At 38.6% G+C, this 18,599-nt stretch overlaps 1 protein-coding gene across 6 annotated transcripts in view; it reads right to left on the bottom strand.

Annotated features, from left to right (window-relative positions):
- The window catches only part of pleca (plectin a), a 171,911-nt gene that overhangs the window by 131,785 nt on the left and 21,527 nt on the right, over nt 1–18,599 (bottom strand). The window contains exon 1 of one of the 6 annotated variants that reach the window (XM_063014818.1): nt 15,320–15,373. The exons of the other annotated variants lie outside the window; for them this stretch is intronic. The gene's annotated coding sequence lies outside the window, so the exon portion shown is untranslated. Of the gene's footprint in view, nt 1–15,319; nt 15,374–18,599 lie in introns of those variants that run through there. 6 annotated transcript variants of the gene reach the window in all.

Here is an 18,599-nt window from a genome sequence, read left to right as displayed (position 1 = left end):
ATCATTTCAGTTTTCCATTAGCGCACTACTCATTGTGTTGATGGTTATAAGTTGCAGCAGTTTGAGAGGCACTCCCCATGCAGATGATGATACAGCATTTTAACAGCAGCCAACTGAAACCAAGTGAGAGAGGGTAGGAGGGAACGAAGAGAGAGAGAGAGAGAGAGAGAGAGAGAGAGAGAGAGAGAGAGAGAGAGAGAGAGAGAGAGAACAGAGAGAGAGAGAGAGAGAGAATGTGGGTCTGGATCTGTTGCTGGACATCAGCGTAAAGCTCTCACTTTCTATCTAAAACAGAGGTGTTGAACATACAGCACAGGGGCCAAACCCATCCCACAGAGCTGTCCAATAGCCTAGCGTGGCAAATTCAGCAACCGATAAGTGTACTTGTACTTATAGAACGCAAAAAAAACAATCCAGTTGTATAAAATTACCTGATTGCATTATGCTTCCTCTCTACTGATGTTGACCTCCACTCTGACTGAGAAGAGCTGTGACTGACACACACCCCTCCGACACGTGTGCAGTATCCGACTGCATCTTTTCACCAGCATAAGGAGAGTTCATATGTGGATCAGCTTTGTGTACGGAGAGACACACCCTGGTCCCATTATCCCTCGTCTCTGTGCAGGCGCCATCAATCAGCCAGCAGAGGTAGTAATTGCATCAGTTTGGCACCCTCCCTGAACAACAAGCCAATCATTGTTTGTGTAGGCGCCCAGCCTGCCGATAGCAGAGCTGAGATTCGAAGCGACGAGTTCGAGATGTCAGCTATGGTGTGCTAGCAAGTTTTATCGCTGCTCCACCTGAGCGCCCGCAGTCTGTAGTTTCTAAAACTGCCACTAGTTGCCACTAGCCCCTGCTTACCGCAAAATCGAACTGGTAAAAAGTATGTGGACAGAGCAGCACTGTGACTCAGTGGTTAGCAATTTCACCTCACAGCAAGAAGGTCCTGTGTTCAATTCCCAGATGGAGCGGTCCGGGTCCTTTTCGTGCAGAGTTTGCATGTTCTTCCTGTGTCCGTGTGGATTTCCTCCAGAAGCTCCGGTTTTCTCCCACAGTACAAAGACATGCAGTCAGGTTATTTAAAGCTACTAAAATTGCCCTAGGTGTGAATGTGTGTGTGCCCGCGACCTGTGCGGGGTGTTTTCTACCTTGTGCCCGGTGAATTGTACCCACCTCGACCCTTAATAGGATAATACTGTGGTAAAACATGAATGAATGAAACGTATGTGGACATCCTTCTTAATTAGAGTTCAGTTGTTTCAGCCACAATAATAGCTAACAGAAGTATACAATCAATTATATTTCATAAATTTCATGCTGCAAACAGTTTGGAGAACAGTTTGGGGAAGGCCCATATTCAATGTATAGAATTCCACAATAGGAAAGACACTAGGCAAAACAGCATCCATGGAAGATTTGCAAAGCGCAAACCACTGGCTCATCCTGCATTTGTAAGCTTGGCTGATAAATGTTTATAAGTGTGTGTCATGTTTTACTAAAAAAAATACAATGAAAAGAATGCAGAGCAATGCACATGATTGTGATCAGGCTGATTCAGCAATCTGTTTGGTTCTAGAGAAAAGCACCTAATCCTTCAGCTGGCAACCTGACTAAAGCATTACACCAGCAAACTGAAATGCATAAACATCCGGCCTGGATTTGTAAAAGCCTGCTGTCATTACAGGTTTGTCTTAATGTGTGTTTGTCAGGAGATACTTTGTCTCTTATCTGATTGGGCTGCCAGCCACGTAGAGTTTAGCACTGAGAAAGACAGAATTTTAGACCTGTGGTTTAAACAGGTTGTGTTAAGTCAGCAGATTTATTGCCTGAAGGGTTTATTTATAAAAATCCTGAACAACCTCTGAACTAAGGTTTTAACAAAGCCCAATTCCAGAAAAGTTGGGACACTTCCTAAAAATGCAACACAAGCTGAAAACTGTAATATGCTAAATTGCTGATGTTTTTCAGTGCAAGACTGCGAATAATTTAGGTCTTTCAGCATCTACAGTAAATGATATCATGAAAAGATTCAATGTTGTGTTAAAAACAAGGGTGAAAACTGTTGTTAAATGTGTGACCATCTAGTCCTCAGGCGGTATTATTTGAGAAAGTGTCATACTACAGTGATGTACATAGCCTCATGGGATCAGAAATACTTTGGAAAATCATTGTCACTTAACAAAGTCGACCACTTCATCATAAAATGCAACCTAAAAACTGTATTATGCAAAGAGGAACTCACTCAGTGGTAGGGGGCTAGCGTGTTTAACTGCTGTGCCACCAGAGCTCCATATTTAAATCATCAAAATAAACTGTGTGAAATTATAAGTTCAGGTGTCAGGTCTATGATCGTCTCTACATATTTTCCCTTTTTATAAACAGTACAATCTATAAATATTTAGAGCAGCATGGCCGAGCAGAAGTTCTAGTCAATGATGGACAGCAACAGGGTGCTAGGAACCTGGGTTCAAACATCGTTTCCATTTACTGTTTATAGCAAATATGGCATGTTGGCATGAGTGTGAGGCTACCTGAAATAAAATGGTACATTTTCTTAGTCCTGCCTTTCATACAGTGTTTCTAGGTGGCACAGGACCCACTGCAACTTGAGGTTAAAAGTTTACATACAATTGTATTAGACATGAATCTTATGACAGTTTTAAGATTTTAATGATTTCTGCAACTGCTCCATTTTGTGTATAAATGATTGAAACATAACATTGTGTTTGTTTGTTTATTAGGATTTTAATGTCATGTTTTACACTTTTACATTCATGACAGGAACGGTAGTTACTCATTACACAAGACTCATCAGTTCACAAGGTTATATCAAACACAGTCATGGACAATTTTGTATCTCCATTTAACCTCACTTGCATGTCTTTGGACTGTGGGAGGAAACCGGAGCACCCGGAGTAAACCCACACAGACACGGGGAGAACATGCAAACTTCACAAAGAAAGGACCTGGACCGCCCCACCTGGGGATCGAACCCAGGACCTTCTTGCTGTGAGGCAACAGTGCTACCCACTGAGCCACCATGACGATTTTTTTTAGTTAAATAAAAATATTTTGTGCCATGCACTTTTCAAACAGGTGCAGACAAACTAGCCCTTTTACATGGGCACAGATAATTCATCAGCAGTTTTCACAATCCCAAACAAAAAAACACAAAAGATGTCAGAAAGTTAATTGACAAGATACAGTTACAACCAAAAGGATTCAACCACCAAAGCAAGTTAGGATTATTAGCAAAACTTACAAACTTTCAGCTGTATGCAATAAACCAATCAAAACCAATTTGAATAGCTCAACACAACTATAATAAGTGGTTTCTTCAAATATCACAAAATGCTACTTTAAATGACTACTGCAGTCTCAGAATTATTCAACCCCTTCATAACAAGTATCATTAATACTTGGTAGAGCACCCTTTTGCTGTTAATATCTGCTGCAATTGACTCTTCGCTTAACTTAGCCATAAAAAACTCTCTTGACATAGCAGTATTTCAAACATGACATCAAACTTAACAATTAATAAACCTCTAGCCAGTCCAGGTATTTCATGTGTTTTATCTCGAGCACACCTAATGTACTAATAAAGCCTTTGATTAGTTGCATAAGATGTACTTCAGACACCTGATTTGCAAATATGTGCTGGGTAAAGAGATTTTATTCAGGGGGTGAATAATTCTGTGGCATTTGGAAAAACCACTTGTTATATTAGTTGTGTTAAGTTACTTAAATTCTTCTTGTTTGATTGGTTTATTGCAAGTAGCTGAACATTTGTAAACTCTGCTAATAAACCTAATTTGTAATGGGAGTTGACTTATTTTAATTGCAGATGTAAAACTTCTAACACCAACTAATTAACTATTTGTTTCTATCATATAATAACTGAAAAAGAAAACAGCTGCAAAATCAATGAAATCTGAAAAAGACTCCCATGACAGGCATGTACAAGGGTAATAAACTTTTGACAACTGTTTGTTATTTGCATTTAGCTAGCTTAGCCATTAGTCTATTATGGGATGATAGGTGAACATTGGAGCATAAATAATAAATATTTCAACATTTTGGTAAACTGTTGGATGGTAAGAATGCAATATGTCTCTAAAACATGACCTATTATTATAAGTATTTATTACACATGTGCTGCAATATACTGATTTTATTAAAGACTTAAAAATACTACTTTAAATAACCGATTTTATAGTCAATTAGTGAGAGAAAACAACATACTGTATATTTTGTCAAAGCGTTTAATGGAGAGTTTGTGACTACATAGGCCTTGTCAAAATCTATTCATGGTGATAACGTAATATTTATTATACTCTCTCGTTGATTTGGGCAGGAGTCCAAGCAGCTGTTGCCATGTGGGAAATGTTAAAAATGCCAGCCTGAGAACTTAAGAAAGTGGGCACCCCAGAGACAGAGATGGGTAGGGCCTCACTGTAATCCTACCCTCTGCTTACATTTATTATTAACCCTGGAGCTATAATAAACCAGTACTACAGTCATTTATTGAGCTAGTTTTAAAAATGTCAACACTAAAAAAATCTAATCAGTTACAGTACATTATATTAATGGCTGTTGAATTTTACTAATAATTTATAATCTTCTGGTATCAGAATTAGACTGAAAAAACATAGAGAACATCTCACATACCAACAGTCACATCGTTAAACTATAACTGGGGGGTTGTAAGTACAGTATTTAGCCAGACACCCATTTTATTGTTCAGCTCAGGTGTTTTAACCACACCTATTGCTATTGAGTTTAAATACACTTCAAACACAATACACTTCCAGTTGTGAAAACAATTTGGACAAGTTTCAGCATGACTGTGTCCCTATGCACAAAGCAAGGTCCAAAAAAACATAAACTTAGTGTGGAGGAATTTCACTTAAAATTATTTAACACCTTTTGTCTAAATAAAGATGTCAATAAAGAGGCAGGTCTTCTGGATAGTGTTGCATGGATGTCTTTGCTCATCTGCACTTTATTTCACATATGTTAAATATTAAAACATTGTCATCATCACTCATTACAAATATTACAAATTATAACTATAAATTGAATCATATTGCCTGCTAGTCTTTAATCTGTTTTCTACCATCTCTGCTACAATGTTGTCTTGGAGTTATGTAATAATAATAATTAATACATTCTTAAGAGCACAGTTGGTGTAAATTAGAACACTGGTGTTGAGCAATATGACCTGGCTATCAGTCATGACCAACCTCACCAATGCTTTGGAATTAAGTTCCAAAGTCTTATATTTCTCTAAAAGTATATTTAATTAGTAAATCACATTTTAAAAAAGTGCCAAAAAGTTTTTGTTTGATGTAGGAATTTGGTGTTATTAATACACACAAGCTTTAGAAACAAGCTGTTTGAAGTACTGCTCAATGTTCTAAACCTATTAATAAAGACTCACTATAAATAAAGTTCTCTTTTATTAGAGACTAGAGTGGCTTTTCCCAGCAGCTGCTTTACAGATGTCTGAAAACTGGTATAAATCCTTTCATATCCTTGTACTTCCAAAACTTGCCTAAGTAAAATAAATAGGAAATAAAAACAGGCATTTCCATAAATACTTAACCCTGATTTTTGATGTTGTCTAAAAAAGTTAATATCTAAACTAGAGGCACTTGAAATATATTCATGCATCTCTTTTACAGACAGTTTTTTTGCTCCAGCCATGTAAAATTTGTTTTACTATGTCGCTAATGCACAGAATGTCCTCAAACTTTCAGACTAGGAATGTGCATGTAATGACCCCCACCCCCCATATAATGATGTAAACCTTATGAACATATTTCACTCGCTAGCTTTGTGTAATGTTAGGATCTGACAGCATTCTAATAATTGTTAATATGACAGGAATGTTTTACCATGCAACCCCTCCCCAACCAATCCAGATAAATTTGGTCCCCCCCTAGTGTTGAATTCATAGTTCCATCCTTGTCCCAATCGGACTACTCTGTGTTAATTAAGTTGTATACATGGGTGTATTTTGTTCTGATTGAGCCATCAGTCAGATTATTAATGGATTATCAGGCTGCAAGTGAATGTGGATACTGATACACCACCAGTATTATAAAAAGACTCTGGTTTTAATAATTAATAATAAATTTTAATTGTTTTTGTCTTCTTTGGTCAGGGGAACAAAACGTCCATTATTTTAATAATAAACTTTAAGCATTTCTGGATATTGTCTTAACTTGCTCCAACCAACAAGTGTTAGAATGTGTTTACAGTTGTTCAGAACTCTGGGCATTTGTATCACTTTAGGTTTTTATAATTGTTTAGATTGTACTCTGCCTCACCAGTAAGTCATTACTTACATACTTAAACTAGGCGTCTTGTATTCCACACTTTATTTGTGTTGTGTAATACGATCCTGCTGTGTGTGACTGAGCAGTTTATGAATAACCTGGATCACAGTTCCACACTATAATCAGAGCTGGTGGTTGGTTAACAGGTATGTGTGGTGTCCTAACCACAGATATCTCACATTGCTGGGCAGATTTTTTATTAGGTGACCAGATGAGCATTCCAGTCTTCATGCTTCATAGCAGTTTAGGGATACACCCTTTATTTCCAAAAGAATTAAATGTGGGTGCTGAATTGTTTGCCACTTAAATTAAATTATCTTCTATCTAATATTAGGAAGAATGTTAATCTCTCAAAACATCCCAAAAATGAAATTAATGAAAGAAATTTCCAGACTCCAAACCAGACTTTGTGGGAAACATTGTGCAGCAGAATGAAAGTAAATGTTGCAGGAAATTGTTATATAGGCTGTGAGTGGGTATTAGAGCCAAAACACCAAAAGAAAAATAGCCACTTGTGTGTTAAAAAATATTATAACACACTGTATTGGACAATACAAATTATGAAGAGTATTTATTTGTTTATTAGGATTTTAATGTCATGTTTTACACACTTTGGTTTTTCATGACAGAAACAGTAGTTACTGGTTACACAAGATTCATCAGTTCACCAGTTTAATATCAAACACAGTCACAGACAATTTTGTATCTCCAATTCACCTCACTTGCATGTCTTTGGACCGTGGGAGGAAACTCTACACAGAAAGGACCCAGACCGCCCCACCTGGTTGCTGTGAGGCGACAGTGTTACCCAGTGAGCAACTGTGCCGCCCATAAAGAGTATTAAAGACATACTGTACTGAATATATTTTCCTGGTGACCATGACCGAGAAGAATGAATAATGCATAGAGAGTCAGTTACAGCACATACAGCATGTTCAGTAGTTAGTTGTAGCAGAATATAGTTATACGCCCAGTGCTTTAAAATGTCCTTATGACACTATGGGTCATAACGTCCAAAGGTGGGAAGGCTAAGAATAAAATGAATCTTGATGTGTCAAAAATCTGCATTTAATGATTCCAATATTTTTTAGTTTACTAACATTGTTGCTAATTAGCCAAACTGTGCCTATTATGGCATACTAAATGTGCTTTAGTTTGGAAAATTCAATGTGCATGGTTTTAATTAAATAATATTTCTTAACTAATAACACTAATAACCCTGTGACCATTGTTACTAAAATCTGCACCATAATATTGCGTGTACTTTGTATTTTATTTACAATTCCCTTTTATTTATAAACATATAATAAAGAGAAACACACTGTGTGCGATGAACATGCACATGTTTCATATGTTAAGCACAATGTGTGTTTTTTTTTTATGTGGCCTAATTGGACATTATTTTAGGCTTAGTACTTCTAGCTCCGTGTTACTTATGAGAAGCACGAGTCTAACTGGTCTTGACACACAATTAAATATAATACCTGTTGGTATGGAAACATCGCAGCTAGTTAAGGTTCACAGTTTGGCAGCTAGCACAAAAAGCACTCCCCAGTCCCATTCACCAATTGGGTGGGGTCAGTTTGGAGTATGTAATTCCCTGCCTAAAAACACATTCCACTGCAGTGAATTGCACTGAAAACCGGAAAAGATGAGAATGATGACTATGTGAAAATGTATTAATGTATTATAATTTTTGTTTTATTTATTAGGATTTTAACATCATGTTTTACACACTTTGGTTACAGTCATGACAGAAACAGTAGTTCATCAGTTCACAAGGTTATATCAAACACAGTCATGGACAATTTAGTATCTCCAGTTCACCTCACTTGCATGTCTTTTGACTGTGGGAGGAAATCGGAGCACCCGGAGGAAACCCATGCAGACACGGGGAAAACATGCAAACTCCACACAGAAAGGACCATGGACCACCCAACCTGGGGATCGAACCCAGGATCTTCCTGTGATTCAGTACTACAACATTTCTTTGATAGATATGGGGCTTGGAGATTCTATTTAAAATACTATACTATTTTAAATTTACAGGTTGAATCACAGGAAGGTAATTCCACTGGCAGCACACTCAGAGGAACAAGCCAGTGAATGCTAAGCATGAGACACTGACACTCTACACTGATATCTGAGCAAACATCCCCTCTCATCTGAGCTGCAATCCGAGTGAGGGCACAATTTGCTGGGGCTTGGACCAAAGCTACCCTGGTTTGTCCAGTAGTTAAGGTGATTGAGTAACAAAACACACAGCAAAATAAATCTAAACATAGGTTGTGCTGGTTTTCCCTTCCTAGCACTGATTAATATGAAGATTGCTGGTAGCCAGTGTAGAGAAAAAAAGGCAACAGAATAATCCACATCCTACTTACTACAAAATATTGCAACTTCCATTGTACTCGATGCATAAATTCTTTAGAACTGCTTTAAGTTATTAAGTACACAGCTTTTCCATCTTATTAATATAAATAACAGCAACTGCCATCATTGTTTCCTATATTATAACAAATGTGTTATACAAGCCCCGTTTCCAGAAAAGTTGGGACAAAGTTGAGACAAAGTTAGGATAAAACAAAAATCTGTAATTTGGTAATTTTCTGAACCTTTATTTAACTGCCAAAAGTACAAAGAATATATTTCTAATGCTTCCACTGACCAGCTCAAATGAATTTGGTAAATATTATCTAGAGGCAGATGGAATGCCATTATGTGTCATATATACATATAAATATGTACAGTACTACTAATTTTTTTATTCACATATCTTGGCTAGTTTGGAGGCTGGGTCAGCCATTGCACAGCATCCCTGGAGTTGAGAGTTTTAAGAGCCTTGCTCAAGGGCCCAACAGTGACCAGGATTCAAACCCACAACCTTCCAATTAATACCCAATTCCAATTAATACCTGTTTCATAAATATAAACATATTTTGTTGGATACTTTATTTATATTGATGCCTGCAACACACAAGTTGAGAAAGAGACAGTCTTGGCAACAGTCTGTATGATTTTCCTAGTCCTCTACACTATAGTGTTGAAGTGACAGCAGTAGCCTAGTGGGTAGAGCTTTGGGATATCAATTAAACGGTTGAGAGTTAAAACCAACTTTATTTAAAAGAAGGCGTTTGTACTGATAGCTAACAGAGAGGGAGTGCAGTATTACGAAGCATGAACAAATACAAGAGGACATTAGAAAAAGGTAACAGAGTTAATGCCTTTACAGCAGTGCTTATTTAGATGGCTTAATTGTTGGCCTTATTAAATAACTTCATCTTCCTCCATCACATTTGTGAATTCTTCTTATGTTTCATCCTTTCACCAAAGAAACTGAACCAAGACTGTTGCCAAGATAGAAGTCATTAGTAGTGTTCAGAGACAAGGCATCACACTTCATGGCCTTCTTAATGAAACAGCAAGAGGGATGAGCTGAACAATAACTAAGCTAAACAAAAACATGGTGATGTGTGGGTTAGCATAAATTGTCAGGTAAGTCTAAGGTTTCTACTTCCTAACACCACCAATAGAATGCCTTTATTTGTCATACATACATATACACATCTACATTACAATGAAATGCTTTTTCTTATATTCCAGCTTGTTTGGAAGCTGGGGTCAGAGCCATTACACGGCTCCCCTGGAGCAGACATGGTTAAGGGCTATAAAGTGGCTGTATAGCAGAGCCTGGATTAGAACTCACAATCTTCTGATTGATAACCCAAAGCTCAACCCACTAGACAACCACTGTCCCCTATAACCAATGTTTGTAACCATACTTTTTAAGGTTGTTACACAGTGTTCACTTGACCATTACGTACAGCAAACTTTAATGTGTTCGATAAATACAGCAACATATCTGAGCAGACAGGTACATTTCTTTTGTGTTAAGAGGCCATCAGTCTGCTATTACAAACAGTCTTCTCTAGGCGCTGCTTTTCTTTGTTAACATCTTTAATCTGCACCGAGTAAGCAGTTGAGATGACTTCATTTATTTGACTAAACTGTACCAGTTTACAATAGTAAGTAAAACCAGATCTGAATGTGCATCAGATGGGCAGGTCAGAGTTAGTTGAGGTCAGAGGTTAACTCATTCGTTCAGGATAGCAGATGTGGCAGCACTGGGAGCGGCGACACGCAGCTTCAAAAGCATTTTTTGTAAAAGACACTGTCCATCTGGTAGAGAAGCAGCAGTGTTCAAAACAAGTCTGATAAAAACGTAATAAAAGTATTTACTCCTAAAATTTCATAAAACGTAATAAAAATAGAAGTAATTGCACTATCAATGTTCTAGGTACGATTTGGACGATGTACTACTGTATTAACAGGTCTGTTAGGGCCTCTGTAATAATTTTGGCTGAGTTGCACTGAGCAAAAGAGCTCTGTTATAAATTTGACACACTGAACTGTCAAGATGATGCACATGCATTGCCAACAGGCTAAAATAGTTCCATGTGCAATGCATACAGTACAGTATATGCCCAAAAGTATGTGGACAATTCTCGTAATAATTAAGCTCAGATGTTTTGACCACTCTCATTGCTAATTGTTGTTTCAAATAAATTGGATGATATTATAGAAATTATAGAAAATGAAGCCATTGTTTAGCTCATCCCTCATGCTCTTTCATTAAGAAGGCACTGAATATAAATTACAGAAAATAAATTGAATTTGTGGCAACAATGTAGGAGGGCCTGTTAGAAATTAGCACAAAAACAAGGATGTTCCTGTATTTGGCTGCCTCAGTTCTTACCAATCATCCCGTCCCTGCCCCTACGAAGCACCCCCAGAGCATGATTCTGCCACCACCATGTTTCACCCTATGTATGGCATTTGTTTTGTGTTGTAAAGAAAACACATTTTTAAAATGATGTCTTTGTATGGACACTGCACTATGTAAAGTTATTTATTTTAAGTTTATACATCAAACGACAGCTAATCACCCATAATGAAGAAGTAATATATTACAACTACTCCAACCTGGTTTGGACAGTTTATCCCACTCCAGTGTTGTTTTGGCTGTATGCTTCCAGTCATTGTAATGTTGATAGTATTCCCTTAAGAATGTTCCTGTATTTGGATGCATCCATCTGTTCCTTAGTTTTTACCAATCATCCGGTCCCTGCCACCATAAAACAACCCCACAGAATAATTCCGCCACCACCATGCTTCACCCTACATATGGAATTAGCCATGCGATATGAAGTACCAGCTCAGTGGGTAAGCACTGTCACCTCACAGCAAGAAGGTCCAGGGTTCAGTCCCCAGGTGGGGTGGTCCGAGTCCTTTCTGTGTGGAGTTTGCATGTTCTCCCCGTGTCTGCGTGGGTTTCCTCCGGGAGCTCCGGTTTCCTCCCACAGTCCAAAGACATACAAGTGAGGTGAATTGGAGATAAAAATTGTCCATGACTGTGTTTTACATTAAACTTGTGAACTGATGAATCTTGTGTAACCAGTCACTACAGTTTCTGTCATGAATGTAACCAAAGTGTAAAATGAAGTGAGGGCAAGCCATAGCCCAGTGGTTATGGTACTGGGTTAGTAATTAGAAGGTTGCTGGTTCAAGCCCCACCACTGCCAGGTTGCTGCTGTTGGGCCATTGAGCAAGGCCCTTAACCCTCTCTTGCTCAGACTGTATACTGTAACTGTACTGTAAGGCACTTAGGATAAAGGCGTCTGCTAAATGCTGAAAATGTAAAATGTAAGTGCCTGTTTTTCACAAAACATAGTGCTTGCTGTTATGCCCAAAGAGTTCCATTTTTGTCTCATCGTTCCATACACCGTCATAAAGGCTTGAGTGATAAAATGCTGCAGAGATGATAATCAGTCCAATAGGATTTCCCATCTCTGCACAGGACATTTGCAGCTTATCAGAGTAAATGGTGGGTTCTTTCCCTGTCCAGGCCTTTCTTGCCTGTATGGCCAATTTGGCTGGACAGCCAAACTCAAAAAGCTTTAATCATTTCCTAATTATCAAGGCCACTGTGGTCATGGGAATACTCAAAGCTTTAGATAAAGTGTTAAAGCCTTTTCCCGATTTATGCTTTGCCACAACTTGATCACAAAGATCCACAGATAGTTTGAACTCCATTTCTTGATCAAAAACAGAAACAGAATCAGCTTTATTCGCCAGGCATGTTTGCGCACACAAGGAATTTCTTTCCAGCTGTTGGTAGCTCTCTAAAATATACAGACAATGTACTTTACAGACTAAACAATATGCAGACAATGTGCATATTTTTACATGCTAAGCAAAAAATACATATACAAGAATAGAAAAACACTGTAAAGATATAATAAAAATCAAACATATACATACAGCAGAACAAGATTTACTTTCTGTGTCTATTGTATTATGTGTGCAGAGCTCTGTAGCACCTGCCAGAGGGGAGGAGGTTAAAAAATTTGTGTCCGGGATGTGAGAAGTCTGTGATTATTTTTTCTTCCTGGTTCCTCATTCTTGTTGAGTACAAGTCCTGGAGGGTGGGCAGGGGAGCACCCATGATTTTCTATGCTCTTCCACAACATCTGTCTTGTTTCATCGCTGATCTGCACTATTTTTATTTTTGTTCTTACAATGCAGTGTAGACCCAGATGTGTTTTGTCAAACTATGTCCAATCTATACAAATTGCAACAGGCGAACTGCAGTTGAGTTCTAGACACATCTTGAGGATAATCAAAGCAAACAAGATGCACCAGACCAGAATACTTATTTAAATAAGAGATTTCAGTTTGTTTGTTTGTTAAATGGGAATAATACTCATTCAGAATTAAATTCACAAGTGTGCAAAAAGTCAAGAGGTCTGAATACTTTGGTTTGAATACACTGTGTAAGCAAAACGGTGAAATGATCAGAAAATGAAACAGAAATAAAAACAGATTTCCAGAAGTATGGGACTGATCTGATGCTAAAACAAGTTTCAAAGCTCTTGCTCATCTGTACAGAATTACAGTGCTGGGTTGAGTGGAGTTCTTGTCTGTGATCAGAAATTGGGCCGATATTTATAGCCACCACTCCTCAGTTCCTATGCTCCAAACATGGGGCAAGACAAGGATCATGGACAGAGTGAATCAGGAGTGGCTTATAGTAATGATATTGGATAATCAGGTTTGGGATGCTTTGAATTGGTTTATTTTACTGCTTGTGATCAGTGGGTGCATAACTCTGTGTCATGCACCCATAATGTAATACATTATTTAACTTAAGTTTAGTCAGAAGAACATAGTACACTTGACAAATTGTTATTTTTAAATAGAACATTTATTTAAGTACATTTATTGTTATTTCTTAATTTTTTTCAGTACTGGTGATGTTTTAACTGCATCTCAAATCCTGATTTGTGGGGAACTTTTTTTTTTTGTTCCTAAATCTGGCTTACATACCACGACTCAAAGTCACTATCAAGGGCTGCTTTTCCAACATTAGTGAACAACACACCCCAGTGGCCCAATCTAAAACCAGTTTGCCTTGTACCTGAACCTGTCCCATAAAGACAGGATAAAAACCAAGCATCTTAGAAACCCAGCAATGAGAGGTTTGAGTGGCAAGGCTCAGCCTTCAAAGGAAGTGAATACAGGTAAAGCATCTAGAACTATTTATAGCTGCTATAACTAGTAACAGAAGGAACTTACTTATATTGCATATCTATACGAGGGATCTTCATAAAATTTCCACACTTTTATATTTTTGTTGGAAACGGTGAGGGGTGGGAGGAGTAGTAATTGGTCGTGTCTGAGAGACTGAGAGAGCTTATAGTCCAGATTTAGCACCATCTGATTTCCACCTTTTTGGACCACTCAAAGAAGCTTTAAGGGGAAGAAGATTTTCATGTGGTGATGATGTGAAAGCAGCGGTGCACCAGTGACTACACTCAACCAAAAACACTTTTTGCTGATGCCATTTAAAAGTTAGTTTGATGCTGGGAAAAATGCATCGAAAGGAGACTATGTAGAAAAGTGCTGTAATCTGTTTTTGAAATCTTTAATAAATAGAGTTAAAAAATGCAGAAACTTTTTGAAGAATCCTTGCATTACAACATTTATTGTATAAATGTAAGTTTACACCATGTATTTTTTTTGTATGCATTTTCTCCCCATTTTCCTCCCAATTTAGCGCACTCAGTTTTGTCTTCCGCTGCTGAGAGATACCAGATTGCATCCGAGGAGAGCACGTCACTGTACACACCTCTTTCAACACATGCACAGCCCACCTCTTCTCGCCCATGCATTCTGCATAGGCATCTCTTCCGCCAATCAGGGTCCTTTCACAGCATATGAAAACCCACCCACCCACCCACATATAGTCCGGCCCCCACCCTGCATATACGGTGGCCAATTAGCATCTGCTGCAGGCACTGCCAATTATGCCCGCCAGATGGCGCCCAGCCGACCGGTGGCAACACCGAGTTTTGAACCGAGGAGTTCAGAAACTCGGTGCTGGTGTGCAAGCGGAATATCTGGGCGCCTACACCATGTATTTTTAATAAAACGTATTAGTCTTGCTAAGCTGCTATGGAATAACTGAAATAATGCACTTTGGGGCTTACACTTATGAGTCAATTATAATCAAATCCAAGGTAATGAAAGCCACACCCCTCCAACTTGACACTGATTATTTTCCTCTAAATGTAAAGATGTATGCATGCGACATGACATTACACGAAATGATAATGATTCACAGACAGCACTGTTTTAATCAGTATAAGTGACACTAAGCCCATAATCATATTTATGTGAAATATTCGCCAATCCAACAAAAATCATAAGGCAGCTAGTAAGTTCAGCAAAACTTTCAGAAGCACAACATGAAACACCATGTGACATCCAGCAAAATATAGCATGCAGCTCTGCCATCATATTTATGATGCTACATGATACACAACAACTTCTCACCACTGATGCTTTGGCATATTACTATCACCCACATGCACCACTCATATGTGATTACAAACAATAGTTAAAGGCTGAGGTACCTTTATATTTCTCCCTGACATTCTCATAGGCTTGCACAAAGCACTGCTCCTCCACGTGACCCGGAAAACTGGCTGGATCATACATGCTCCTGAGGTCAGGTCACAACAAGTGTTCTCACTTTCTTACTTTCCTTGTTTTCAGTCAGACGTCTCTTCTCTGTCAGAGCTGGGCAGCATGCAGAACAGTGTGTGTGTCTGGGGTGCCTCACTCACTCAACTCAGAGTGCATATATGTGTTGCCGTCCACACTCCGGGTTCTCATGTCCAGACCACCAGTACCACTCCCCCTTCTAAGCTTGAGAAATACCAACCCACACATTCACTCACTAACACAGTCAGCCCCTCCTCTTAAAGTCCTACACACTGGCCTGGAGTACAGATCTGATTGCTAAGATAAGATTTCTAACAGCTCTGTTGAGATAAGTCAATAAAATATATATTTTCCACCCACTTTCATCCCAGGCAAAACAAAAAAACAAAACTCATTATATGCTAATGTGGTTGTATGAAAACAGAAAAACTGGATCTATATGTACTGATATACTACATTTATATTTTTGGCATTTAGCAGACGCTTTTATCCAAAGCGACTTACAGTACTTGTGTACAGTATATTATCTATAATAGGTTAAGGGCCTTGCTCAAGGGCCCAACAGTGGCAACCTGGCAGTGGTGGGGCTTGAACCAGCAATTTTTCGATTAGTAGTCCAGTATCTTAACCACTAGGCTACAACAGCCCTCAAGAACACACAGAGCTCCTCAATGGTGGAGAGTATAACGCTCTTCCATTGTAGCCACTTACAATTTTGAGTAGTTTTACATGCAATTGAGGATTAAGGGCCTTGTTTAAGGGCCCAACAGTGGCAACCTGGCAGTGGTGGGGCATGAACCAGCAACTTTCTGGTTACCAGTCCAGTACCTTAACCACTGAGCTACCATGTGATAGGTTAACTTTTTACAACACAAAAAGTCCTATTAGAAATAAAGAAAATAACTGTCAAACTGATAGCGCTGTTATACAGGTCCTTCTCAAAAAATTAGCATATTGTGATAAAGTTCATTATTTTCCATAATGTAATCATAAAAATTAAACTTTCATATATTTTAGATTCATTGCACACCAACTGAAATATTTCAGGTCTTTTATTGTTTTAATACTGATGATTTTGGCATACAGCTCATGAAAACCCAAAATTCCTATCTCAAAAAATTAGCATATTTCATCCGACCAATAAAAGAAAAGTGTTTTTAATACAAAAAAAGTCAACCTTCAAATAATTATGTTCAGTTATGCACTCAATACTTGGTCGGGAATCCTTTTGCAGAAATGACTGCTTCAATGCGGCGTGGCATGGAGGCAATCAGCCTGTGGCACTGCTGAGGTGTTATGGAGGCCCAGGATGCTTCAATAGCGGCCTTAAGCTCATCCAGAGTGTTGGGTCTTGTGTCTCTCAACTTTCTCTTCACAATATCCCACAGATTCTCTATGGGGTTCAGGTCAGGAGAGTTGGCAGGCCAATTGAGCACAGTAATACCATGGTCAGTAAACCATTCACCAGTGGTTTTGGCACTGTGAGCAGGTGCCAGGTCGTGCTGAAAAATGAAATCTTCATCTCCATAAAGCTTTTCAGCAGATGGAAGCATGAAGTGCTCCAAAATCTCCTGATAGCTAGCTGCATTGACCTTGCCCTTGATAAAACACAGTGGACCAACACCAGCAGCTGACATGGCACCCCAGACCATCACTGACTGTGGGTACTTGACACTGGACTTCAGGCATTTTGGCATTTCCTTCTCCCCAGTCTTCCTCCAGACTCTGGCACCTTGATTTCCGAATGACATGCAAAATTTGCTTTAATCCGAAAACAGTACTTTGGACCACTGAGCAACAGTCCAGTGCTGCTGTTTCTGGTTCAAAAGTGGCTTGACCTGGGGAATGCGGCACCTGTAGCCCATTTCCTGCACACGCCTGTGCACGGTGGCTCTGGATGTTTCTACTCCAGACTCAGTCCACTGCTTCCGCAGGTCCCCCAAGGTCTGGAATCGGCCCTTTTCCACAATCTTCCTCAGGGTCCGGTCACCTCTTCTCGTTGTGCAGTGTTTTCTGCCACACTTTTTCCTTCCCACAGACTTCCCACTGAGGTGCCTTGATACAGCACTTTGGGAACAGCCTATTCGTTCAGAAATTTCTTTCTGTGTCTTACCCTCTTGCTTGAGGGTGTCAATGATGGCCTTCTGGACAGCAGTCAGGTCGGCAGTCTTACCCATGATTGCAGTTTTGAGTAATGAACCAGGCTGGGAGTTTTTAAAAGCCTCAGGAATCTTTTGCAGGTGTTTAGAGTTAATTCGTTGATTCAGATGATTAGGTTAATAGCTCGTTTAGAGAACCTTTTCATGATATGCTAATTTTTTGAGATAGGAATTTTGAGTTTTCATGAGCTGTATGCCAAAATCATCAGTATTAAAACAATAAAAGACCTGAAATATTTCAGTTGGTGTGCAATGAATCTAAAATATATGAAAGTTTAATTTTTATCATTACATTATGGAAAATAATGAACTTTATCACAATATGCTAATTTTTTGAGAAGGACCTGTATATGTCTTCTCTGGTAGAGTGATTCTGTCAGCTACTGTGAATCACCCAGATTTTTTTTTTAATAACTGCATGTTTTGATAGAGATGTTTACCAACATGTGTAAAGCCACAATCTCTTCTTTACAACAGCCAGCAGCAGATCCTATTCCTCCATTGCGTGTGTCAGCGCCTTAGCCAGACAGTAAGATTAAAAATGTAAACATCAATTTTGCCTTCTTTTTATCAGTCAGGGCAATTGGGTCTGTGAGGCTGGTAGCACTGCTGACACTAGAACTCTAAACAGTGTTTTTGAGTTTTAATTTTGAACACTGACCCCCACCTTAAAATAAAAAAACACCAAACGACGAAATCAACAGCAACAAACTTAAATGAGAAAGTATTGTTGTTTAATGTGATTAGGGTGATTATGGGGTTTTCCTCCTCGGTGTGTGTGTGTGTGTAGAAAAGGCTCTTAGTGTTTGTCAGACTAGAAATACTGGCCGATGGCAAATCAGGAGTCATGTGATTCAGCCCAAAACTAGCGAGTTTAGTTTAAAGCCAATCTGATCCTCCTATTGCTACCCTGACAGTATGCCAATATTTTTTTCTTTTATTCAAAAACAACATTATTATTATTAATTTCTTGTTGTGCATCTAGATATATCTAATGTCTGCAATAAAAAAATAACCAAATTTTTACCCA

Source organism: Trichomycterus rosablanca, chromosome 2, assembly GCF_030014385.1.
Source record: "Trichomycterus rosablanca isolate fTriRos1 chromosome 2, fTriRos1.hap1, whole genome shotgun sequence".
NCBI classification, from domain to species: Eukaryota; Metazoa; Chordata; class Actinopteri; order Siluriformes; family Trichomycteridae; genus Trichomycterus; species Trichomycterus rosablanca.
Note: the sequence above shows the minus strand (reverse complement) of the source record. Positions and strands in the feature narration are given on the sequence as shown.